Genomic DNA, 25,551 nt, shown 5'->3' with positions numbered 1-25,551 from the left:
GGAAACTAAGTGCAAGAAAAATTGCAGAAGGGAAGTTAAAACGAAATCTCGGAGGTGAGCAAGGCCAGAAAAATCATCCAAAGGCGAGATCAAGGGTGCAAAGAACCAAAAGAAAGTTCAAAGGAAAGGGTATTGTGAGGGAGAATCTGGATACCGTGTGCAATTAGACATCTGTGTCATATAGATAAATGTTTTTTTTTTTTCCACTGTAGGTATATCTGATGTTTACTTTCGTAGTTAATGGTCAGCATGTCTGATTACTACTTGGATAAACAGGTTCAATCTCTGTTACTATCAGGGATTGTTCCTTAATGGGAAGTTCGATCCACATCATGTGGTCCAGCACCAGTTGCTTGACCATCTCAGAAAAAAAAATCAATATTCATTGCATGAATTCCCTCATGTTTGATGAACTCAAAAATATTTTTAAAAAATGTTTATAGGTCTGGCAAAATTTACGATACCAGTGGTTTTGTTTTTGTATTTTTTGGTTTTTTAAATGTTGAGAATTTCGTGTGCTTGAGTTTGGGTTACTGTTTGTTTTAGAATGGCAGTTGCATATCCAGGTTGTCCTCACTGAAAACCACCTACATCTTGTGGTTCTCCTATTACACTAGTTACCAAATTTAAACTTTTTTCTGCATCTGGTTTGTAAATGGGTGGCTTTACTTAATTTTGGAGATGCTGAATACACTGGTAAAATCAGTTTTTCTCTATGACCTCACATTTCCTAGATACACAGCAGAATAAAAAATGGTAATAGCGAAAATTGACACAATTAAGTCAAACAAAAATACACATTTAGAACGTTTGAAATCAATATTGTTTTGTATGTATATATGGACATGATGCCAATAAAAAGTCCAAATTAGCTCAGAAGATATTTTCACCTTCAATCATCTTTGGTTTTTGAAAAATGCGACGATGGAGCTCTTCTTCTATTTGCTGTTTTATCAGCCTCCCTAACAAGACCCCAGCAGTAGTCACCCATCATCGAAGGGTCCCAGTGGCCTTGGTAAAGGTGTTCCGTGGTAAGAATGTCGTGGTGAAATTGTTCGCCATGCTCATCGCTTACAGCTCCCAAATTTTCTGGGAATAAATCAAGGTCAGAATGTAAACTGTGAATTTTAAGTGACATCTTACACCACGTGTTCTTATAGTTGTCCAACAGATCATTCAGAATGGTAACATAGTTTCTGTCTTTTCTGTTACCCAAAAAGCCCTTCACAGTTGCTTTAAAAGAAGAACAAGCAGCTAATTGGATACCTGTGAGTTTGGTATCAAAGTTTGGATCTTTCAGCAATTATCTTATTTGTGGTCCAACAAATATACCCTCCTTCAGCTTTGCCTCACTTAATTTGGGAAACTTTTTCTTTTAAGTGATTGAAGGCCTTGCATTCTTTATCCAGAGCTTTTACAAAGTTCTCGATAAGGCTCAACTCAATATGAAGGGGAGACAAAATATCAGCCTATGGGATATTGTTCGCATTTAAGTTTCCAGGAACATAGGACTTCTTTATAAGCCATTCCTTGACTGTATAGTGGTTCTTGCTGTCACTGTCCCAAAGGCACAAAAAAGCAGCAGAGTTTTGTGAATCAAGCCTGTAAACCTGTAAGGAATGCAACAACTTTTAAATCACAGAAAAGGTGCCATTCATGCTCCTTAAATTTGATTGCCTCTAGCAGCAACGCCATGGTTTCATAAGTTTCTTTCATGTGTACTGCACAAGTCAAAGGTACAGATGGAAATGCATTGCCATTCTGCAGTAGTACTGCTTTCAAGCTGGTTTGACTGGAGTCAATAAATAGTCTCCACTCCTGTGAATTGTGTTGTACACCTAGCATCATCAGACTACTGACATCTCTACATACACACATTGAATTCTGCATATTGAAATATTGGGCAAAGGAAGCACCTCTTGATCTGAAACAGGAAATTTTTGTACCTGGCACTAGAAGGTTCTGTTGTTGCAGTCTCGACCCCAAGAGTTCAGCTTGCTCTTTCGAAAGTTTTAGATCTTGAACCAAATCATTCAATTCCTTTTGATTAAAGAGCTGAGGCGAAGTGTCATGATATTGAGGGCAGTGTTCTTCTATATGTTCAGTTCTTTCTGATTCACTTGACATAGTATCTTGTTCCGTGGCTTTCAAGTTACAAACAGAAACAGGCAATCCCTCATCTGAAATACTTATAAGACAGACGCAACAGTCTGAATAATGCTCATTAGGCTCATACCACACCATCAGAACGGCGAATGGCATGACTCGGTGTTTTCCTTTCAACCACTTGGGCAAGGATGTAGTAAAGATTAAGCAGGCAATATGGGGTGCAAAATTTGTATCTTGATCACCAACAGGACAATCAAAATGCAATTTATATACCTTCTTAAGCAAATCAGTGATTGGTTTTCTTTGGAATTTTGGAGTGAATTTCCCACACACAACAAAAGTTGTCGGGGTGGTTTAGACAGCAATGAGGTTTACTAGTATCAATTTTTCTTAGTGTAAGTTTTAAACACAGAAAGTTCGCTCTATCTTTCACAGGAAACACTCACTGATGATCTTTCACACCACTGTATTACCACACCAACCATTTATTGACGATTTGTAGTTCTTCTAGTTCTCCTCTGCAAATCAAAAACAAACAATTAAACATCAAAGCAGAACAACAGCAAAAAGCGAAATACTGAATACAAAAAATAAAAAACCTTTAAAAACTCAAAAATGGTATGTGCTAGAGCATTTTGAAAGGTATTTCGGATTCTACTCACCAAAATACATACTAGTTGATGTATTACATCCCAGATGCAAAATGGCTATTATTATTGTTCTGTTGCTGAAATTAAACATTGTACATGTTATTTATGTTTGTTTGTGGTGTAATATGGTTGCCACACTGTATATGCTCAAAATTGGGGTGTGTGTCGTGACATTGTGGATCAAAGCACGCAGATGGAATCACAACTTTCAGTTTTACTCAAATTTTTCGTTTGTGTAGATGATTTACTAAATTCCTCCAGACAGGTTTGGAGTGCACTTTGCAGAGTGTAACAACACTGATATAGAGTATTTATAGTGTTTCTGCTTCCTACATCACCACTTGTTATTTGCACTGTTATTTACACACGGCTATACTGACTGCTGTAAGCTTTCCAAACCTTGAAACCAGTACTTCTCTTTAAATTAACTCCTCACACCTCACAAAGCTGAGTGCACTCTAGTCCAGCTCTTGAGTCATTCCATACCCAGGAAAACAATAATTGGTTCATAATATTCTTCTTGGGTATGCAGCCAGATCATAACGTCTTCATGACACAATATTTTCGCGGTCCATCTGGCCGCCATCTTCAGGTGAGAGTGCTGGTGCACGAACTCGCCGGCTCAGTTCCGGCGAGTTCGTGCACCAGCACTCTCACCTGAAGATGGCGGCCAGATGGACCGCGGAAATATTGTGTCATGAAGACGTTATGATCCGGCTGCATACCCGAGAAGAATATTATCAATTATTACGCCGGGAAAGCCTTCGTAGCCACAATAATTGGTTCCTTGACCATCCCAGAAAAAATTGATATTTGCTAGGGGAATTATCTAATGTTAAGTGAGCTCAAAAAAATTTAAAACAATTTTTGTTGTTTATCTTTTAGAGACATTGACAGTTTTTGTTTCAGGCTGCAAACATCTGCAATTTTTTAAGTTATTCAGTAATAGGTTGCTCCCAGACCTTTCAAACAAGAAGTATTTAGTTCAGCATACACTTTAGCATAGGAAGAGAAGAATATTGCGGAGATTGGGAGGGTGACGGAAAGATATTCTAGGAGTGCTGGGCAAAATTTCAGACATAATGGATCTCATTTTAGGGCTTGATTTTTAGGAAGTTGTGGCCCTGTCGAAGTAGCTGATTAACACATTCCAGACCAGGATAATACTGAGTCACCAATGCTGTGTTCCGATGTTATTTTGTGGAGGGGTCAGCAGTACCTGGATTGGATGTGATGGCCCAGGAAATCTGCTTTTTAAGTAGCCTGGTGGTGTAATTGCATGCAGTGAAGGCTGAGGTGAGAATGGTGGTGTATTGCTGTAAAGAGTCTGCATGTGAACAAATACATTTACCTCAGATGCCAAGGCTGTATGGGAGAGGGAACATTTTTCATAGAAAGAATGGCAACTGTCAGAATGTAAGAACTGTTGTTTGTTGGTAGATTTGATGTGGACAGAAGTGTGTAGTTGGCCTTCGGTGAGGACAGGCAGAAGGTATTCAGAGATTCTAGAAATTTTATCAGGTCAGCCTCACCATAAGTCCATTGGTAAAGATGTCATCAATGTATCTAAACCAAACCAGAGGCTCAACACTTATGGATCCGGGAAAGAGCCTCCACCCCCCCCCCCCCTCCCACCCCCCCACCCCCCTCTCTGCGGGTTCAGGGGTTAGAATAGGCCCGTGATATTCCTGCCTGTCATAAGAGGTGACTAAAAGGAGTCTCAAACGTTTCGGCCTATATGTGATGGTCCCCTCTTGGGTTTGACCTCCATATTTCCAAATTCTTCCGAAGAGTGAGCCAATTGGGGAAGGGCGCCTTACATGGTGCATTGTGTCCATCGTCCATTGAGACCTCTAGCCAGATTTCTCGTCATCACATTGCCGTTCCGCTCGTTCTCCATCTCTTGGGCGAGGACACATACCTGGGTGTGATTTCCACCATGCACTGTGCAGTGTTGAGTTCTGCGGAGACTACGACCATGGACTTCCTTGCACCTGATATCCAGCACGGTAGCCAGTCCATTGTGGTGGGACCGCCATGTACCCTGTTGGTTGTAGCCCCCTGACAACAGAGGGATCACTCTGCTGATGCCTGCGCTACTAACTCCCCACCTATGCCAAGGAGTAGATGCCTATCTCCCTGGGGCATCGGGACTGCTGGCAGTGGCCATTCTCCTAGGCGGCCCTTGCTGAGGCTGGGTGGCGCCCGTGGGGAGGGCTCTTGGTCGGAGTGGGTGGCATCAGGGTGGATGACCCGCAATGAAGCGTGGTACATCATCTCTCGCTGGTGGCCAGCCGCCAGCAGTCTCTAAGCATTCTCAGGCTCAATTGAATGCTCAGAAATACGATCCCAAATCATTCCTCTCCCTGGCCACACAGTGGGAGGAGCTTAAGGCTCAGGATGGCAGTGACACTTATTCGCCATGGTTCCTAGTTTGTACGAGAGCTAATTAGGAGCCTTTCGTGTCAACAAAGCCTCAATTCTTTGTAGAGTGTTTAGAGGAAAAGTTTGGGGAGGTGGAGGGCTTGTCCAAAATGCACTCTGGGTCAGTATTGATAAAAACGCCATCCTCTGCCCAGTCACTAAGGTTACTTGCTTGTGACAAGTTGGGGGATTTTTCAGTTACCATCACACCCCATGTTGTTGTTGTTGTTGTTGTTGTTGTTGTTGTGATCTTCATTCCTGAGACTGGTTTGATGCAACTCTCCATGCTACTCTATCCTGTGCAAGCTTCTTCATCTCCCAGTACCTACTGCAACCTACATCCTTCTGAATCTGCTTAGTGTATTCATCTCTTGGTCTCCCTCTACGATTTTTACCCTCCACGCTGCCCTCCAATGCTAAATTTGTGATCCCTTGATGCCTCAAAACATGTCCTACCAACCGATCCCTTCTTCTAGTCAAGTTGTGCCACAAACTTCTCTTCTCCCCAATCCTATTCAATACCTCCTCATTAGTTACGTGATCTACCCATCTTATCTTCAGCATTCTTCTGTAGCACCACATTTCGAAAGCTTCTATTCTCTTCTTGTCCAAACTGGTTATCGTCCATGTTTCACTTCCATACATGGCTACACTCCATACAAATACTTTCAGAAACGACTTCCTGTCACTTAAATCCATACTCAATGTTAACAAATTTCTCTTCTTCAGAAACGATTTCCTTGCCATTGCCAGTTTACATTTTATATCCTCTCTACTTCGACCATCATCAGTTATTTTCCTCCCTAAATAGCAAAACTCCTTTACTACTTTAAGTGTCTCATTTCCTATTCTAATCCCCTCAGCATCACCCGATTTAATTTGACTACATTCCATTATCCTCGTTTTGCTTTTGTTGATGTTCATCTTATATCCTCCTTTCAAGATACTGTCCATTCCGTTCAACTGCTCTTCCAAGTCCTTTGCTGTCTCTGACAGAATTACAATGTCATCGGCGAACCTCAAAGTTTTTACTTCTTCTCCATGAATTTTAATACCTACTCCGAATTTTTCTTTTGTTTCCTTTACTGCTTGCTGAATATACAGATTGAATAACATCGGGGAGAGACTACAACCCTGTCTCACTCCTTTCCCAACCACTGCTTCCCTTTCATGCCCCTCGACTCTTATAACTGCCATCTGGTTTCTGTAGAAATTGTAAATAGCCTTTCGCTCCCTGTATTTTACCCCTGTCAACTTCAGAATTTGAAAGAGAGTATTCCAGTTAACGTTGTCAAAAGCTTTCTCTAAGTCTACAAATGCTAGAAACGTAGGTTTGCCTTTTCTTAATCTTTCTTCTAAGATACATTGTAAGGTTAGTATTGCCTCACGTGTTCCAATATTTCTACGGAATCCAAACTGATCTTCCCCGAGGTCCGCTTCTACCAGTTTTTCCATTCGTCCGTAAAGAATTCGTGTTAGTATTTTGCAGCTGTGACTTATTAAACTGATAGTTCGGTAATTTTCACATCTGTCAACACCTACTTTCTTTGGGATTGGAATTATTATATTCTTCTTGAAGTCTGTGGGTATTTCGCCTGTCTCATACATCTTGCTCACCAGATGGTAGAGTTTTGTCATGACTGGCTCTCCCAAGGCCGTCAGTAGTTCCAATGGAATGTTGTCTACTCCCGGGGCCTTGTTTCAACTCAGGTCTTTCAGTGCTCTGTCAAACTCTTCACACAGTATCGTATCTCCCATTTCATCTCCATCTACATCCTCTTCCATTTCCATAATATTGTCTTCAAGTACATCGCCCTTGTATAAACCCTCTATATACTACTTCCACCTTTCTGCCTTCCCTTCTTTGCTTAGAACTGGGTTGCCACCTGAGCTCTTGACATTCATACAAGTGGTTCTCTTCTCTCCAAAGGTCTCTTTAATTTTCCTGTAGGCAATATCTATCTTACCCCTAGTGAGACAAGCCTCTACATCCTTACATTTGTCCTCTAGCCATCCCTGCTTAGCCATTTTGCACTTCCTGTCGATCTCATTTTTGAGACGTTTGTATTCCTTTTTGCCTGCTTCATTTACTGCATTTTTATATTTTCTCCTTTCATCAATTAAATTCAATATTTCTTCTGTTACCCAAGGATTTCTACTAGCCCTCGTCTTTTTACCTACTTGATCCTCTGCTGCCGTCACTACTTCATCCCTCAGAGCTACCCATTCTTCTTCTACTGTATTTCTTTCCCCCATTCCTGTCAATTGTTCCCTTATGCTCTCCCTGAAACTCTCTACAACCTCTGGTTCTTTCAGTTTATCCAGGTCCCATCTCCTTAAATTCTCATCTTTTTGCAGTTTCTTCAGTTTCAATCTGTAGTTCATAACCAATAGATTGTGGTCAGAATCCACATCTGCCCCTGGAAATGTCTTACAATTTAAAACCTGGTTCCTAAATCTCTGTCTTACCATTATATAATCTATCTGATACCTTTTAGTATCTCCAGGATTCTTCCAGGTATACAACCTTCTTTTACGATTCTTGAACCAAGTGTTAGCTATGATTAAGTTATGCTCTGTGCAAAATTCTACAAGGCGGCTTCCTCTTTCATTTCTTCCCCCCAATCCATATTCACCTACTATGTTTCCTTCTCTCCCTTTTCCTACTGACAAATTCCAGTCACCCATGACTATTAAATTTTCGTCTCCCTTCACTACCTGAATAATTTTTTATCTCGTCAAACATTTCATCAATTTCTTCATCATCTGCAGAGCTAGTTGGCATATAAACTTGTACTACTGTAGTACGCATGGGCTTTGTGTCTATCTTGGCCACAATAATGCGTTCACTATGCTGTTTGTAGTAGCTAACCCGCACTCCTATTTTTTTTATTCATTATTAAACCTACTCCTGCATTACCTCTATTTGATTTTGTATTTATAACCCTGTAATCACCTGACCAAAAGTCTTGTTCCTCCTGCCACCGAACTTCACTAATTCCCACTATATCTAACTTTAACCTATCCATTTCCCTTTTTAAATTTTCTAACCTACCTGCCCGATTAAGGGATCTGACATTCCATGCTCCGATCCGTAGAACGCCAGTTTTCTTTCTCCTGATAACGACGTCCTCTTGAGTAGTCCCCCGCCCGGAGATCCGAATGGGGGACTATTTTACCTCCGGAATATTTTACCCAAGAGGACGCCATCATCATTTAATCATACAGTAAAGCTGCATGTCCTCGGGAAAAATTATGGCTGTAGTTTCCCCTTGCTTTCAGCCGTTCGCAGTACCAGCACAGCAAGGCCGTTTTGGTTAATGTTACAAGACCAGATCAGTCAATCATCCAGACTGTTGCCCCTGCAACTACTGAAAAGGCTGCTGCCCCTCTTCAGGAACCACATGTTTGTCTGGCCTCTCAACAGATACCCCTCCGTTGTGGTTGCACCTACGGTACGGCCATCTGTATCGCTGAGGCACGCAAGCCTCCCCACCAACGGCAAGGTCCGTGGTTCATGGGGGGTCACACCCCATAAGAGTTTAAATATGGTCCAGGGTATTATTTTCCATAGGGACCTTCTTTTGCTGTCTGATGACGAGATGCACGCCAATTTAGAGCGTCGAGGTGTTTATTTCGTCCGGTGCATTCATCGGGGTCCGAAGGATAATCAGTAGGTACCGGTGCGTTCATCTTGGCCTTCGAGGATGGTAAATTACCGGAGAGGGTCAAGGTGATGGTCTACCGCTGTGATGTCAAGCCCTATATCCCTCCCCCGATGCAGTGCTTTAAGCACTGGAAGTTCGGCCATGTCTTCCCGCTGTACTTCCAGCCTCACATGTTGAGATTGGGGATGCCCATCACATCCCAATACTCCATGTGCCCCGCCTCCCATGTGTGCCAACTGCGGAGAGCATCATTCATCTTGCTCGCCAGACTGCAGGATCTTACAGAAAGAGTGGAAAATCATGGAATACAAAACTCTGGACCGACTGACCTATACTGAGGCTAAGAGGAAATATGAACAACTCCATTATGTGCAAATGATATCCTCATATGCCACCACTACGACAACTGTGATAGCGCCATCAGTTCAGTGAATTCCAGGTGGACCACCGAGCCATACAACTCCACATGCCCCCTTGCCCATGGGGGCCCTACCCACCCTGTTGTTCCTGCGCCTCCTACCTCGGGAGAAACACCCCCCACCCATTGGAGACGTTTGTCCCCACTTCTAAGCTGGAGAAACAGCAACTTCTTCGGCTCCTCTCGCTTACAAGGGGTCCCTTGGGTCCCTCCCTTACCAGGTTTCCACAAGTGGGAAGGATGACACCCGACAGTGGCATAAGTGCTCCCAAGTGGCTGGTTGTAGGGCTTCGCGATCCTCCTCCATCCCAGAGACTGAATCAGTGAAACCCTCCCAGCCAGTGAAACCCAAGGAGCAGCGAGAAAAGTAAAAAAAGATGACCTCTACGACCAAGGAAACTGTGCTGGCACCACCACCGCTACCTACCAGCTCTGCGTTTGTGGGCGAGCTGGGGTGCCGATCGTTCTACCCTTCTGCGACTGTACCAGGTGTTAATTCAGTCCTGTCTCGATTATGTGAGCCTGGCTTATGGTTCGGCATCACCTTCCGCATTGCAGTTGCTGGTCCCCATCCTTCACTGCAGGATCCGACTCGCCCATGGAGCTTTCCGGAGAAGCCCTGCCAGAAGCATACTTGTGGAGGCAGGTGTCCCTCCATTGCGGTTCCGGCACCAACGATTACTGGCCGTCTATGCTACACACATTTGTAGCTTGCTCGGGCAACCCAATTATCGTCTCCTGCTCCCTCAGTCGGTCATCTATCTTGCGGAACGGCGGCCCTGGCCAGGGTGTACGATCGCCGTTTGCGTCAGAGCTCTTCTCTCTGGGCTTGAGGTTTTCCCTCTTTTCCGGGCCCCTCTGCGTATACCCCTGTGGTGTGTGTCCCGCCCATGCCTTCCTCTCGATTTGGCACAGGGCCCGAAGGACTCGGTTCCTCCTGAGGCCCTCTGCTGCTGCTTTCTTTCAATCTTTGCCGCATTTCAAGGCTCTGACGTTGTCTATACTGACAGTGCAATGGTTGCTGGTCGTGTCGGCTATGCTCTTACCCTTGGGGATCATTATGAACAACACTCATTGCCGACTGGCTGCAGTGTTTTCACTGCCGAGCTGGTTAACATCTCTCGTGCCCTAGAGTATATCCGCTCCTGCTCAGGTGAGTCCTTCATTATCTGTAGTGAGTCCCTGAGCGGTTTACGAGCTATCGACTATTGTTTCCTTCGCTCTTGTCTGATGTTGGCTATCCAGAAGACCCTCCATACTCTTGCCCGTTGCGGCTGTTCTGTGGTCTTTGTGTGGACCCCGGGTTATGTTGGCATCCTGGGAAATGAACGTGTTGATGCGATGGCCAAACAGGCTGTCGATGCACCAGCCTTGGAGATTGGCCTTTCAGAGAGTGACCTCAGGTTAGTTTTGCGGCAGAAGGTCCTTCGCACATGGGGTGGAGAATGGCGCACACCTTCCCCCACCCAACAAACTTCGGGCCATCAAGGAGCTTACCGGTGAATGGCGCTCCTCCTTGCGGGTCTCTCGCAAGGACTCTGTTGCTCTGTGCCGGCTGCGCATTGGCCACACCTGGATAACACACAGCTATTTATTGCGCCGCTAGGACCCACCTGTATGTCACTGCGGGTCAGCTTTGATGGTGGTCAACATCTTGTTGGACTGCCCGCTTTTAACTCAGTTCAGACAGACATTTGCGCTGCCTGATACACTTGCTGCACTTTTATCAGATGACGTTGTGGTGGCAGATTTGGTTTTTAATTTTATTCATGTAGGGGTTTTTTACCTCTTGATCTAAGTGTTTGTCCCTTTTTTTGTGTTGAGTCTGGCCTTTGGCGTATGATTTTAGACTGGGGTTTTTAGTGTGTTTCTTGGTGGTTGACTTTTCCTTTTTTGTTTCTATGGTTGGCCAACCACTGTCTCTCTTGGTTTGATTTTAATTCCTTTTATCTGGTCTCTGTCTGTATCTTTCTTGTCCTGTGTCATCTCTTGTCATCACCATTGTTTGTTGTTATTCTTTGTGGGTGTTTAAAGTTTGTGGATAAAAAGGGACCGATGGCCTTAGTATGGTCCCTTCAATCCCACAAACCAACCAACCAGGAAAGCCCCTTCCAAGTGACCCATGAAAAGGTTGGCATTGGAAGGAGCCATCCTGGTTCTCATGGCCATACCCCTGATCTGTTTGTATGTCTGCCCCTTAAAGGTGAAGTAGTTGTTGGTAAGTATAAAACTGATTAAGGTAAGGAGGAAAGGTATCATAGGTTTGGAATCAGGTGGGTGCTGACTGAAGAAATGTTCAGCAGGAGAGCGACCATGTATGTGTGGGATGTTAGTATAGAGGGAGGCGGCTTCAATGGTGACAAGCAAGGTGGTGGGAGTGGGACAGGCACGGATTTCAGTTGATCTAAGATATGGTTGGTATCTTCAATGCAGGAGGGGAGTTTTTGTACGATGGGTTGCAGGTGTTGATCAGTTAAGGCAGGTATACATTTGGTGGGTGCTTTGGACCTAGCAACTATTGGACAGCCAGGATGATTGGGTTTGTGGATCTTAGGAAGAAGGTAAAAGGTGTGGGTGCGTGGTTTGGGTTAGGTGAGGATTTCTATGGATTGAGGTATTAGTCCTTGTGGGGGGCCTGAGGTTTTAAGGAGGGACTGCAGGTCAGTTTGAGTCACAGGGATGGGATCTCGATGGCAGATGCAGTATGTAGAGATGTCAGACAACTGGCATATTGTTACTGTCAACATTACAAACCAGAACTTCCGAAAGGTCTTTATTGTCAACTCTAAAATTGGTGCCATCTATTATGATTTCAGTCTGACGAAGTGAATAGTTTGTTTAAATTACACAGTATTAACCTTTTTTTGTCTCTGAACCTTATTACCATTTTCTTTCACAGACTCAATCTTTTTTGCAAGGCATCGAACAGTTGTAATAATTATCTTCATAAAACACAATAACCTTTTTGATCATGTTTTTATCTATGTAATTAGATCCAGTTTTCTTTTGTAATGCGGGTAAAATTTCCTGTTCGTCTACTATCTGCCTTTTTAACTAACAAAACATCCTGATACTTTAAATTCATCACTAACTTTTGCTTGACTCCAAGAATGTTGTGGTAAACTGATATTCCCAACTTTATCTTCTTTGTTTGAAATACGAAATTTAGTTTTTAGCTTTTCCATCAAATCATATATGGTTGAGGAACTTTAGAACTTCCATCTGGTTCAGTGCAACTTTTCTTTTGAAATTCTGTTTGATTGTAGTTGCCATTTTCTCGATTTTTGCATTCAGTGCTTGAGGTCTTTTTTCTTTGCTTAGTTTTCTAATTTTACTAGCAGGCAAAGGTTAAATTCCCTTTCTTTTTTTATATAGTTTCTGATGTATTACATAATTCTTTATCTGAACTATTACCATCCCTTTCTTTGTTAATGACAAATACCTTAGAATAACATGTTGAGCACAAAGACTTTTGTGGTATTATATTGATTAAAGGGATTTTATTTTTAGAATAATGATTGAACATTATTTCTCTCAGATCTTTTGCTATGGGCTTCTTATCTTTCTTAAAAGAAACACCAATAACACAGACTTGATTGTTGAACTGCACACTTCAAGAGTTCAGTGTTAACTGATTGTGAGTGAACAGATGTTGGTGGAAGGGGGAAGACAACACACAGTCTTGTACAGGTTTGTCTGTGAGCCTGTGCAGACTTGCAAATACTGTCTACTAGTCTGCTGAAACTTCCTGCAGAGGACTGTTTCAACAAGAAATTATTTGTTACTTTCATGTGTTTTTTTATGAATTTAAATTATGTAATTGATACACTTCATTCCATTTGTGCAGATGTTGCAGATATTAAGAAATGTATTTTTCATTCATATTTGTAATTTTTTTCATAACTTCTATTGAATCTCAGAGTTGAAATTTATACTGAAGTTTGATATCATAAAGACCTATTAAATGTTTAATTTTCTGATTTTTATCTGATCCCCTAACAAAGATATTGCAGGCCAAAGAATCAAACAATTAAAAAAAATTCATTTCTTAAAATAGTGTATTTTTGTAAGTGTAAGCTTCTCACCACTGATACACCATAAAAAAGTAATTATACTGTGAAACGTAATGTCACAAAAAATATTAAGGCTGATAAATTACTCCTGCTTTGGAAAAATACTGTTCAGACATTGAGTTTTTTTTAATGTCCACAAATAACTTTGACTATTACATTTATTTTAAGGAATACATTCAGCTAGATGATTATGGTTTTAATTTATAATCCTGTGTGTGTTGAGGTAAATGCTTAGTATTTGAAAGGTCTGGGGTAACCTATGTCAATGATTTATAAAACCACAGATGATTGTAAATGCAAAGAAATGCTTGTGAGCTGAAACAAAAATAGCCACTGTTTCTAAGTGGCAAAAATAAAAAAAATTTTAAAGTGTTTTCGATCACGCTAAACATTAGGGAATTCACCCAGCAGATACCAAATTTTTCTGAGAATTATTATTATTATTATTATTATTATTATTATTATTATTACTATCATCATCATCATCATCTTTCCTCGAGTACATTGTATGGAATGACTCGGGCTGGACTCGGGTGCACTCAGCTTTGCAGGGTGTAAGGAGTTACTTCAATGAGTGGTACTGCTTTCAAGATCTAGAAAGCTTGCAGTAGTTGGGAGAGTGGTGTGTAAATAACAAGTGGTGATGTAGGAAGAAGAAGAATCATAAATACTTTATATCAGTGCTGATGCAGCCTGCAGAATGCACACCAAACCTGTCTGGAGGAATGTAGGGAATCATCTATCTACACAGACCAAACCCCCCTGTGGGTCCGAGGGTTAGAATAGGCCCGTAGTATTCCTGGGTATGGGAGATAAGATACTGCGTGAAGATGCTGACAAAACTCTACCATCTGGTGAGCAAGATGTATGAGACAGGCGAAATACCCTCAGACTTCAAGAAGAATATAAGAATTCCAATCCCAAAGAAAGCAGATGTTGACAGATGTGAAAATTACCGAACTATCAGTTTAATAAGTCACAGTTGCAAAATACTAATGCGAATTCTTTACAGACAAATGGAAAAACCGGTAGAAGCCAACTTCGGGGAAGACAGTTTGGATTCCGTAGAAATGTTGGAACACGTGAGGCAATACTGACCTTACGACTTATCTTAGAAGAAAGATTAAGGAAAGGCAAACCTACGTTTCTAGCATTTGTAGACTTAGAGAAAGCTTTTGACAATGTTGACTGCAATACTCTCTTTCAAATTCTAAAGGTGCCAGGAGTAAAATACAGGGAGCGAAAGGCTATTTACAATTTGTACAGAAACCAGATGGCAGTTATAAGAGTCGAGGGACATGAAAGGGAAGCAGTGGTTGGGAAGGGAGTGAGACAGGGTTGTAGCCTCTCCCCGATGTTATTCAATCTGTATATTGAGCAAGCAGTAAAGGAAACAAAAGAAAAATTCGGAGTAGGTATTAAAATCCATGGAGAAGAAATAAAAACTTTGAGGTTCGCCAATGACATTGTAATTCTGTCAGAGACAGCAAAGGAAGAGCAGTTGAACGGAATGGACAGTGTCTTGAAAGGTGGATATAAGATGAACATCAACAAAAGCAAAACGAGGATAATGGATTGTAGTCGAATTAAGTCGGGTGATGCTGAGGGAATTAGATTAGGAAATGAGCCACTTAAAGTAGTAAAGGAGTTTTGCTATTTGGGGAGGAAAATAACTGATGATGGTCGAAGTAGAGAGGATATAAAATGTAGACTGGCAATGGCAAGGAAAGCATTTCTGAAGAAGAGAAATTTGTTAACATTGAGTATAGATTTAAGTGTCAGGAAGTCGTTTCTGAAAGTATTTGTATGGAGTGTAGCCATGTATGGAAGTGAAACATGGACGATAAATAGTTTAGACAAGAAGAGAATAGAAGCCTTCGAAATGTGGTGCTACAGAAGAATGCTGAAGATTAGATGGGTAGATCACATAACTAATGAGGAGGTATTGAATAGAATTGGGGAGAAGAGGAGTTTGTGGCACAACTTGACAAGAAGAAGGGACCGGTTGGTAGGACATGTTCTGATGCATCAGGGGATCACAAATTTAGCATTGGGAGGACAGCGTGGATGGTAAAAATCATAGAGGGAGACCAAGAGATGAATACACTAAGCAGATTCAGAAGGATGTAGGTTGCAGTAAGTACTGGGAGATGAAGAAGCTTGCACAGGATAGAGGAGCATGGAGAGCTGCATCAAACCTGTCTCAGGGCTGAAGACAACAACAACAACAACAACAACAACAACAACAACAATTCCTGCATGTCGTAAGAGGCGACTAAACGGAGTCTCACATGTTTGGCCTTTGTGATGGTCTCCTGTCTGGTTTCACCTTCATACTTCCAAATTTTTCCAATGCCTATCTCCCTGTGGCATGGGGACTCCCGGCAATGGCCATCTTGCGATGAAGCCTCAGTTCTTTGTGGAGCATTTAAAAGAAAAGTTTGGGGAGGTGGAGGGCTTGTCATAAATGCGCTCTTGGGCAGTTTTGATAAAAACAGCATCCTCTGCCCAGTCACGGGCAGTACTGGCTTGTGACAGATTGAGGGATGTTTCTGTTACTGCCACGCCCCGTAAGAGCTTAAACATAGTCCAGGGCACTATATTCCACAGGGATCTTCTTTTACAGTCTGATGACGAGCTTCACCCCAATTTGGAGTGGTGAGGTGTTAATTTTGCCTGGCGCGTTCATTGGTGTCCGAGGGATAATCACTGGTGCCTTCTTCTTGGCCTTCGAGGGTTATATATTGCCTGAGAAGGTCAAGGTGATGGTCTACCACTGTGATGTCATGCCCTATATCCCTCCCCTGATGAGGTGCTTTAAGCCCTGGAATTTCGTTCATATGTCTTGACGCTCTGTTTCCAACCTCACATGTTGAGACTGTGGATGCCCATCACATCCCAATACTCCATGTGCCCTGCCTCCCATCTGTGTCAACTGTGGAGAGCACCATTCGCCTTGCTCGCCAGACTGCAGGATTTTACAGAAAGAGAGGAAAATCATCGACTATAAGACCCTGTACCGACTGACCTACACTGAGGCAAAAAGGAAATTTGAAAGGCTCCATCTGATGTGCATTTCAATGTCTTACGCTGCCGCTATAACTGCAGTTCCAGCCCCATCCGTTGCACTGGTTCCGGTCAGCACTCAATGCTGTAAGACTACACCTGCCACCTTGATGGTGGGGGGCACTTCCCTCCCTGTTCCTCCTGCACCACCTACTTTGGGAGCAACACCACCCCACCTCCCCACCATCGGGGACGTTTGACCCCACTTCTAAGCTGGAGAAGCGTACCACTTCTTCGGCTCATCTCGCTCGGAAGGAGTCCCTTGGTCCCTTCCCTTCCTAGGTTTCTCCTAGTGGGCAGGATGACACCCGCCAGTGGCTGAAGTGTCCATAAGCAGCTGATCGTGGGGCTTCATGATTCTCCTCAGTCCCAGAGACTAAATCCGTGAAGCCCTCTCAGCCAGAGAAACCAAAGGAGCAGCGAGAAAAGTCAAGAAAGAAGACCTCTAAGACCAAGGAAATTGCGTTGGCAACCACCACCACCACCACCACCACCACCACCACTACCTACCAGCTCTGCATCTGAGGATGAGGTGGAGATTCTGGCGTCCCCTGACGACCTCAATCTCGCCTGTACCTCAGACGCAATGGTTCTAGACTGAGGCTCTTTTGGTGGTGGTAGGTGACCTGGCGGCGTAATCTGCCTCCTTGGTCCCTTCCCACCTTTTTCGCCCGTGGACAATGTCATTCTGCAGTGGAATTGCAGCGATTTTTTTTTTTTTTTTTTTTTTTTTTTTTTTCCACCACCTTGCTGAGCTCCGACAACTTATCAGCCTTCACCCTTTTGTCTGCATTGCTCTCCAGGAAACTTGGTTTCCAGCAATGCGAACCCCCTGCCCTCCGTGGCTATCAGAGCTGTTATAAGAATTGGGCAGCTTATGTGAGGCTATCTGGTAGAGTTTACATCTATGTTCTTAACTCTCTTTGCAGCGAGTGTGTACCTCTTCAAACACCTTTATAGGCTGTCACTGTTCGGGTGTGGATGCCTCAGGCTGTTACTGTCCACAGTATCTATCTTCCACCGGATGGTGATGTCCCACAGCATGATTGGCTGTGCTGATAGCCCAACTACTGCCACCTTTTCTGTTATTGGGTGACTTTACGCCCATAATCCTTTGTGGGGTGGATTGGTGGCAACAGGCCGAGTCACTGTCGTTGAGCAAGTGTTGGCACAGCTCGACCTTTTCCTTTTAAATAATGGTGTCTCCACACATTTCAGTGTGGCACATGGCATATACTCAGCCATCGACCTTTCGGTCTGCAGCCCAAGCCTTCTACCATCTGTCTAGTGGATTGTGCATGGTGACTTGTATGGTAGTGACCACTTTTCTTTCACTGCCACAGTGTCACTCTCCTGGGCGCCTCCCCAGATGGGGACTGGGACTCTATTGCCCTATTGAGCATCTTTTTCATGACGCCATTGATGTGGTGGTTCACACGATAACTACCGGCACGGTTTCTGCAGCGGAATCTGCAGTTCCCTGTTCTTCTGGGTCCTCTCGGTGGAGGATTGTGCCTTGGTGGTCACAAGAGATCGCTGAGGCGATTCGCAATTGCAGGCGGGCCCTCCAACTTCATAACCAGTACCCATCACTGGACCACCTCATTGTCTTTAAGTGGCTCTGTTCCCGAGCCCAATGCGTTATTCGCTGCCGGAAGCAGGAGTGCTGGGAAAGGTATGTCTCCACCATTGACATCCGTACCTCTCCATCGCAGGTTTAGGCCAATATTAGGCGGCTCTATATATATATATCGGACTCCCTGTCAGCGTACCAGGGCTTTCACTGAATGGAGCAGTCTATACTGACTCTGACACGATTGCAGAACTCTTAGCAGAGCTTTGCACTCAGAGTTCCGCTTCTACAAATTACCCACTGGCCTTCTGCTCTGTGAAAGAGCAGTTGGAATGTCAGAGCCTTTCATTCCATACGCACCACCTCGAATCGTACAATGCCCCTTTCAGTGAGTGGGAATTCCAAATGTCTTCACCACTTTCCCTGTTACGGATCCGGGGCTGGATCGCATCCACTGTCAGATGCTCAAACACCTGTCAGTGAACTGCCAGTGAGTCTCCTAGACCTTTTCAACCGTATCTGTGTTGAGGGTGAGTTCCCATCACAATGGTGGGAAAGCATCATCATCCCCAAGTTGAAACCTGGCAAGAACCCATTGGAGGTGGACAGCTACCACCCCATTAGCCTCATCAATGTTCCGTGCAAGTTGCTCGAACGCATGGTGAGCCGGAGTTTGGGTTGGGTACTTGAGTCTCAGGGCCTTCTGGCTCTGTCCCAGGGTGGGTTCCATAAGGGCTGCTCTGCCTCTGATAATCTGGTTTGCCTGGAAGTCTGCAATCCGCACGGCATTTGCCCGCCATCAGTGTCTGGTTAGTCTCTTTTGACATGCGGAAGGCATACGATAACAACATGGCGGCATCACATCCTCACCACACTTCATGGGTGGGGTCTTCAGGCCCTGCTCCCGATTTTTAATCAAAATTTTCTATCACTTCGTTCCTTCCGCATGCAAGTTGGTCCCTCCCATAGTTCCTCCCGAGCCTAGGAGTATGGGGTCCCGCTAGGCTCTTTCTTGAGTGTCTGCCTCTTTTTAGTTGCTATCAGCAGGCTAGCTGTGGCTTTTTTGTATGCTGATGACTTCTGCCTGTACTATAGCTCCACTGGCATTGTGGTTTCTGAACGGCAGCTACAGGGCGCAGTCTTTGGCTGTCGCTCACGGCTTCCAGTTCTCGGCCGCCAAGACCTGCGACATGCATTTCTGCCGGCGTCGCGGTGTTCACCCTTAGGCATGGCTTTATCTTGATGGTGAACCTCTTGCCGTGATGGAGACGCATCGGTTTTTTGGGCTTGCTTTTTGATGCCTGGTTGACTTAGCTCCCTAATATTTGGCAGCTTAAAAAAAACGTGTTGGCGCCATCTTAACGCGCTTTGTTGGTTGAATCACACCAGCTGGAGTGCCGATCGGTGTGCCCTTCTATGACTGTATCAGGCATTGATTCAGTCCCGTCTCGGTTATGTGAGCCTGGCTTACGGTTTGGCATTGCCTTGCGCGTTGCGGTTGCTTGACTCCATATTTCACTGCGGAATCAGACTCGCAACTGGAGCTTTTCACACAAGCCCTGTATACAGCACACTTGCAGAGGCTGGTGTGCCTCCATTGTGGATCCAGTGCCAACAACTACTGGTCGCTTACGCTGCACATGTTTGTAACTTGCCTGGGCATCCAAATTACCATCTCCTGTTCCCCAACACGGTCGTCCATCTTCCCGAACGACGGCCTTGGTCAGGGTGTCCTCTTGCAGTTCGCGTCCAGTCTCTTTTCTCTGGGCTTGAGTTTTTTGCTCTCCCACCTCTTTTCTGGGCCCATATACATCTACCCCTGTGGTATGTGCCCTGTTCATGCCTTCAGCTGGATTTGGCACAAGGCCCAAAAGACTCAGTCCCTCCCGAGACCCTCCGCCGACACTTTGTTTCCATCCTTGCCACGTTTCCCGGCTCTGCCTTGGTCTATACCGATGGTTCGATGGTTTCTGGTTGAGTTGGATATGCTTTTACTCTTGGGGACTATCTGAACAACACTCATTGCTGGACGGCAGCAGTGTTTTCACTGCAGAGCTTGTCGCCATCTCTCGCGTCCTAGAATATATCCGCTCCTGCCCAGGCAAGTCCTTCGTTATCTGTAGTGGCTCCCTGAGCGGTTTATGAGCTATCGACCAGTGTTTTCCTCGCTCACTTCTGGCGATGTGTACCCAGGAGTCCTTCCATACTCTTGCCCATTGTGGCCACTCCATGGTCTTTGTGTGGACCTCGGGTAATGAACGTGTTGACACACTGGCCAAACTGGCTATCAGCACACCGGCCCTGGAGATTGGCCTTCCAGAATGTGGTCTCTAGTCAGTATTGCGGCAAAATGTCCTTGGTACTTGGAGTGATGAATGGTGCACCCTGCCTTCCCCCAACAAATTTTGGGTCATCAAGGAGACTACAGGTGTGTGGCACTCCTCCTTGCGAGCCTCCTGCAAAGACTCAGTTGTTCTCTGCCGGCTACGCATTGGCCACACTTGGCTGATGCACTGTCATTTATTGCGCCCTGAGAGCCAACCTCAATGTCGCTGCGGGTCAGCGTTGACAGTGGTCCACATCTTGTTGGACTGTCCCCTTCTAACTATGCTCAGACAGACGTTTGCACTGCCTGACACTCTCCCTGCTCTTTTAAAGGATGACGCTGTAATGTCAGGCTTAGTTTTGAGTTTTATTTGAGCAGGGGGCTTTTATCGCACAATCTGAGGGTTTGTCTGTCTTCCGTCTTGTGTATTGCATCTGGTCTTTGGCCTACGGTTTTTGATTGGGGTTTTTAGTGTGTCTCTTGGTGGTTGGCTTTTCCTTTTTTGTTTCCATGGTCAGCCAACTATTTTATACCTCTGTGTGCCTTTAATTCCTTGTTTTCTAGTCTTTGTGTCTTTCTTGTTCTGTGTTGTCCCTTGTTAACTCCGTTGCTTGTTTTTATTCCTTGTGGGTTTTCGTGATCATGGAGAAAGGGAACCAATGGCCTTTGTAGTCTGGTCCCTTCAACCCCCACAAACCAGCCATCCATAAACCAAAAATTTGAGTAAAACTGAAAGTTGCGGAAATCCCAGTTTCAAGCGTACAAAATATGGCAAACATGATGACACTTACTACACTCTTGAACAAACATAAATAACATGCAAAATGTTAAATTTCAGCAATAGATTGAAAATAATAGGACAACCACAAGAAGTTGGTGGTTTCGAGCAAGGACAACCTAGACATGCAACTCTAATGATAATACCACCTTTCCAAAATAAATATTAACCCAAAAATTAAGCACATGAAATTCTCAACATTCAACACAACCAAAAAATGCAAGAAATGAAACCGGGCAAATTTCTCGTGACCTATATAGTTAAAAATGAAGACTCTAATGCCAGTGACCCTCCTACGACATAAAAACCCAGTACAGCAAAGAGAAAGCACACACAGTTCCAAAACCCTATATACTGATTTTACCTGAAACTTGTTACAGCTAAAATGATGTCTCCAGTACCAAAAGTCAACACACACAAATTGTTAAATCCAGTATCATAACTTTCACTTACGCTATCCAAAAGAAGTCCACATCACAACAAACCAAAACTGATTCACATAACTAATATAAAAAAATGTGAGAAAACAACAGTGATAAACAAGTATCCAAAGAAAATATTTCTTTTGCTTCAGTATTGTTTTTGGTTAGTTAGCAAAACCAACGAATATGATCATGAAAGATGTGGTGATAGTTTGACTGTAGCAAACCTAAATGTCCAGGGTAGGTTGAAAGGTGACAATTTGGTTGTGAATTGACCAAGTAAGGTCCAAGGCATCAGTTAAAATCTGTTACTGCAATATAACAGCATATCTGTTACTAATTGAAGTTAACTCTGAAAGTATTGGACCTTGAGGCAGTGGTGAAACTGAATAACTTATGGGTTGCTCACATGCTGAATACTTATTGTGCAATAGTATTGTCATTATATTGCGTGAAATGGTGAGACCAAGAATGGGACAATATTATTGCTTAATACAGGGTGTTTCAAAAATGACCGGTATATTTGAAACGGTAATAAAAACTAAACGAGCAGCGATAGAAATACACCGTTTGTTGCAATATGCTTGGGACAACAGTACATTTTCAGGCAGACAAACTTTCGAAATTACAGTAGTTACAATTGTCAACAACAGATGGCGCTGCGGTCTGGGAAACTCTATAGTACGATATTTTCCACATATCCACCATGCGTAGCAATATGGCGTAGTCTCTGAATGAAATTACCCGAAACCTTTGACAACGTGTCTGGCGGAATGGCTTCACATGCAGATGAGATGTGTACTGCTTCAGCTGTTCAATTGTTTCTGGATTCTGGCGGTACACCTGGTCTTTCAAGTGTCCCCACAGAAAGAAGTCACAGGGGTTCATGCCTGGCGAATAGGGAGGCCAATCCACGCCACCTCCTGTATGTTTCGGATAGCCCAAAGCAATCACACGATCATCGAAATATTCATTCAGGAAATTAAAGACGTCGGCCGTGCGATGTGGCCGGACACCATCTTGCATAAACCACGAGGTGTTCGCAGTGTCGTCTAAGGCAGTTTGTACCGCCACAAATTCACGAAGAATGTCCAGATAGCGTGAGGCAGTAATCGTTTCGGATCTGAAAAATGGGCCAATGATTCCTCTGGAAGAAATGGCGGCCCAGACCAGTACTTTTTGAGGATGCAGGGACGATGGGACTGCAACATGGGGCTTTTCGGTTCCCCATATGCGCCAGTTCTGTTTATTGACGAAGCCGTCCAGGTAAAAATAAGCTTCGTCAGTAAACCAAATGCTGCCCACATGCATATCGCCGTCATCAATCCTGTGCACTATATCGTTAGCGAATGTCTCTCGTGCAGCAATGGTAGCGGCGCTGAGGGGTTGCCGCGTTTGAATTTTGTATGGATAGAGGTGTAAACTCTGGCGCATGAGACGATACGTCGACGTTGGCGTCATTTGGACCGCAGCTGCAACACGGCGAACGGAAACCCGAGGCCGCTGTTGGATCACCTGCTGCACTAGCTGCGCGTTGCCCTCTGTGTTTGCCGTACGCGGTCGCCCTACCTTTCCAGCACGTTCATCCGTCACGTTCCCAGTCCGTTGAAATTTTTCAAACAGATCCTTTATTGTATCGCTTTTCGGTCCTTTGGTTACATTAAACCTCCGTTGAAAACTTCGTCTTGTTGCAACAACACTGTGTTCTAGGCGGTGGAATTCCAACACCAGAAAAATCCTCTGTTCTAAGGAATAAACCATGTTGTCCACAGCACACTTGCACATTGTGAACAGCACACGCTTACAGCAGAAAGACGACGTACAGAATGGCGCACCCACAGACTGCGTTGTCTTCTATATCTTTCACATCACTTGCAGCGCCATCTGTTGTTGAAAATTGGAACTACTGTAATTTCGAAAGTTTGTCCGCCTGAAAATGTACTGTTGTCCCAAGCATATTGCAACAAACGGTGTATTTCTATCGCTGCTCGTTTAGTTTTTATGGCCGTTTCAAATATACCGGTCATTTTTGAAACACCCTGTATCTGTGCCTGGACAATTCAGTGAGGACTAATTGGCATTCCACAACATGTACTGCGCCTACTTATGTAGGTGCTGTCTTCACGTACTGCAAAAAGAAAAATGAGGAAGTGACAGTGGGCATAAAAGTGGCTATGAAGGCGTTCTACACAGGCCTTACTAACACACTAAAAGAACTTGCAACAGAGCTGGACAATTATCGGAAATTTTTAAGGGTGAACAAGGAGTTTTTCAACAAATTAGTGAACCTTGTTACATGCTATGTACACAGAAAAGATACTGTGATAGGGGCAGCAATCAACCTGTGGAAAGATTATCCATTACACTACATTACCTCACATTTTCATCATTCACTGCACTCACTGCTACCAACTTTATTGTAACTATACATTGAAGCTGTTTGCACCTGCTTGCAAAAATACATCAAAGTAAATGAAGTGAACACAATAGCAAAGTTGTCTACCCCAGGGGAAAGGTAAACTACACTGAAGTGCCAAAGAAGCTGGTATAGGCATTCATATTCAAATATAGAGATTCGTGAACAGGCAGAATACGGTGCTGTTGTCGGCAACAAGTATCTGGTGCAGTTGTTGGATGAGTTCTGCTGCTACAGTGGCAGGTTATCAACATTTAAGTGAGTTTGAACATGGTGTTATAGTCGGCACACGAGCGATTGGACACATCTCTGAGGTAGCAATGAAATGGGTATTTTCCTGGATGACCATTTGACAAGCGTACCGTGAATCTGGTGAAACATCAAATTTCCGACATCGCTGCGGCCAGAAAAAGATCCTGCAAGAACGGGGCTAACAATAACTGAAGAGAATTGTTTAAAATGACAGAAGTGCAACCCTTTTGCAAATTGTTGCAGATTTCAATCCTGGAACATCAACAAGTGTCAGTATGCAAACTGTTCAGTGAAACATCATCAATATTGACACAAAGTCTATTGCCTCGCCTGGGCCCATCAACACTGACATTGGACTGTTCATGACTGGGAACATGTTGCTTGGGTGGACGAGTCTCATTTCAAATTATATCGAGTGGATGGATGTGCAGGTATGGAGAGAACAACATGAATCTATGGACCCTGCATATCAACAAGAGACTGTTCAAGCTGTCAGAGGCTCTGTAATTTGGAGTGAAATGGGACCCCTGATACATCTAGATAAGTCTGACAGGTGACATGTACTGATGATCTGCATCCGTTCATGTCCATTGTGCATTCCGATGGACTTGGGCAGTTCCAGCAGGACAATGTGATACCCCACGTGTCCAGAATTGCTACAGAGTCGCTCCAGGAACGATGTTCTGAGTTAAAACACTTCCACTGGCCACCAAACTCCGCAGACATAAACTTTATTGAGCATACCTGGGATAAGCCTGCCAGGCTAGCTGTGCGGTCTAACAAGCTGCTTCCCGAGCTGTAAGATGTGCCAGTCCCCGGTACAAATCCGCCAGCCAGATTAGTGTCAAGGTGTGGATTGCCAGACAGCCTGTGGAGGGTTTTTAAGGCTGTTTTCCATCTGTCTTGGCGAATGCGGGCTGGTTCCCCGTATTGCGTCTCAGTTATGCTGTGTCGGCGATTCTCCGTAAACACCATTTTCATGTGCTCATACACCATAATTACTCTAACATGCAAACGTTTGGGGTTACAGTTGGCTGCACGAGACATTCCCAGGGGGGGTCCACTCAGGGCCGAACCCACAATAACCCTGGGTTCGGTTTTGGGCAGCAGTGGGGTGGGTGGACTGCTGTGTGGGGTTGTGAACTACTGAGGGCTACAGCGGGACAAAGCCTCTCCATCATTTCTAGGTCCCCAGTGTAATACAATACATTATCTGAGATGCCTTGCAATGTGTTGTTCAGAAGAGACCCCCCCCCCCCCCCCCCTCCGTTGTACTCCTACGGATTTGTGGATAGCCCTGCAGGTTTCATGGTATCAGTTCTCTCCAGCACTACTTTAGGTGTTAGTTGAATCCATACCACATCGTGTTGTTGTAC

At 44.2% G+C, this 25,551-nt stretch overlaps 1 protein-coding gene across 2 annotated transcripts in view; it reads left to right on the top strand.

Moving 5' to 3' along the window:
• Positions 1-25,551, top strand: part of LOC126462196 (cohesin subunit SA-1) — a 154,665-nt gene that overhangs the window by 1,097 nt on the left and 128,017 nt on the right. The gene's annotated exons all lie outside the window — the stretch shown is intronic.

The sequence above is a fragment of the Schistocerca serialis genome, chromosome 1 (genome assembly GCF_023864345.2).
Source record: "Schistocerca serialis cubense isolate TAMUIC-IGC-003099 chromosome 1, iqSchSeri2.2, whole genome shotgun sequence".
NCBI lineage: Eukaryota > Metazoa > Arthropoda > Insecta > Orthoptera > Acrididae > Schistocerca > Schistocerca serialis.
The sequence above is the reverse complement of the archived record's forward strand: the minus strand, read 5'-3'. Positions and strand labels throughout refer to the sequence as shown.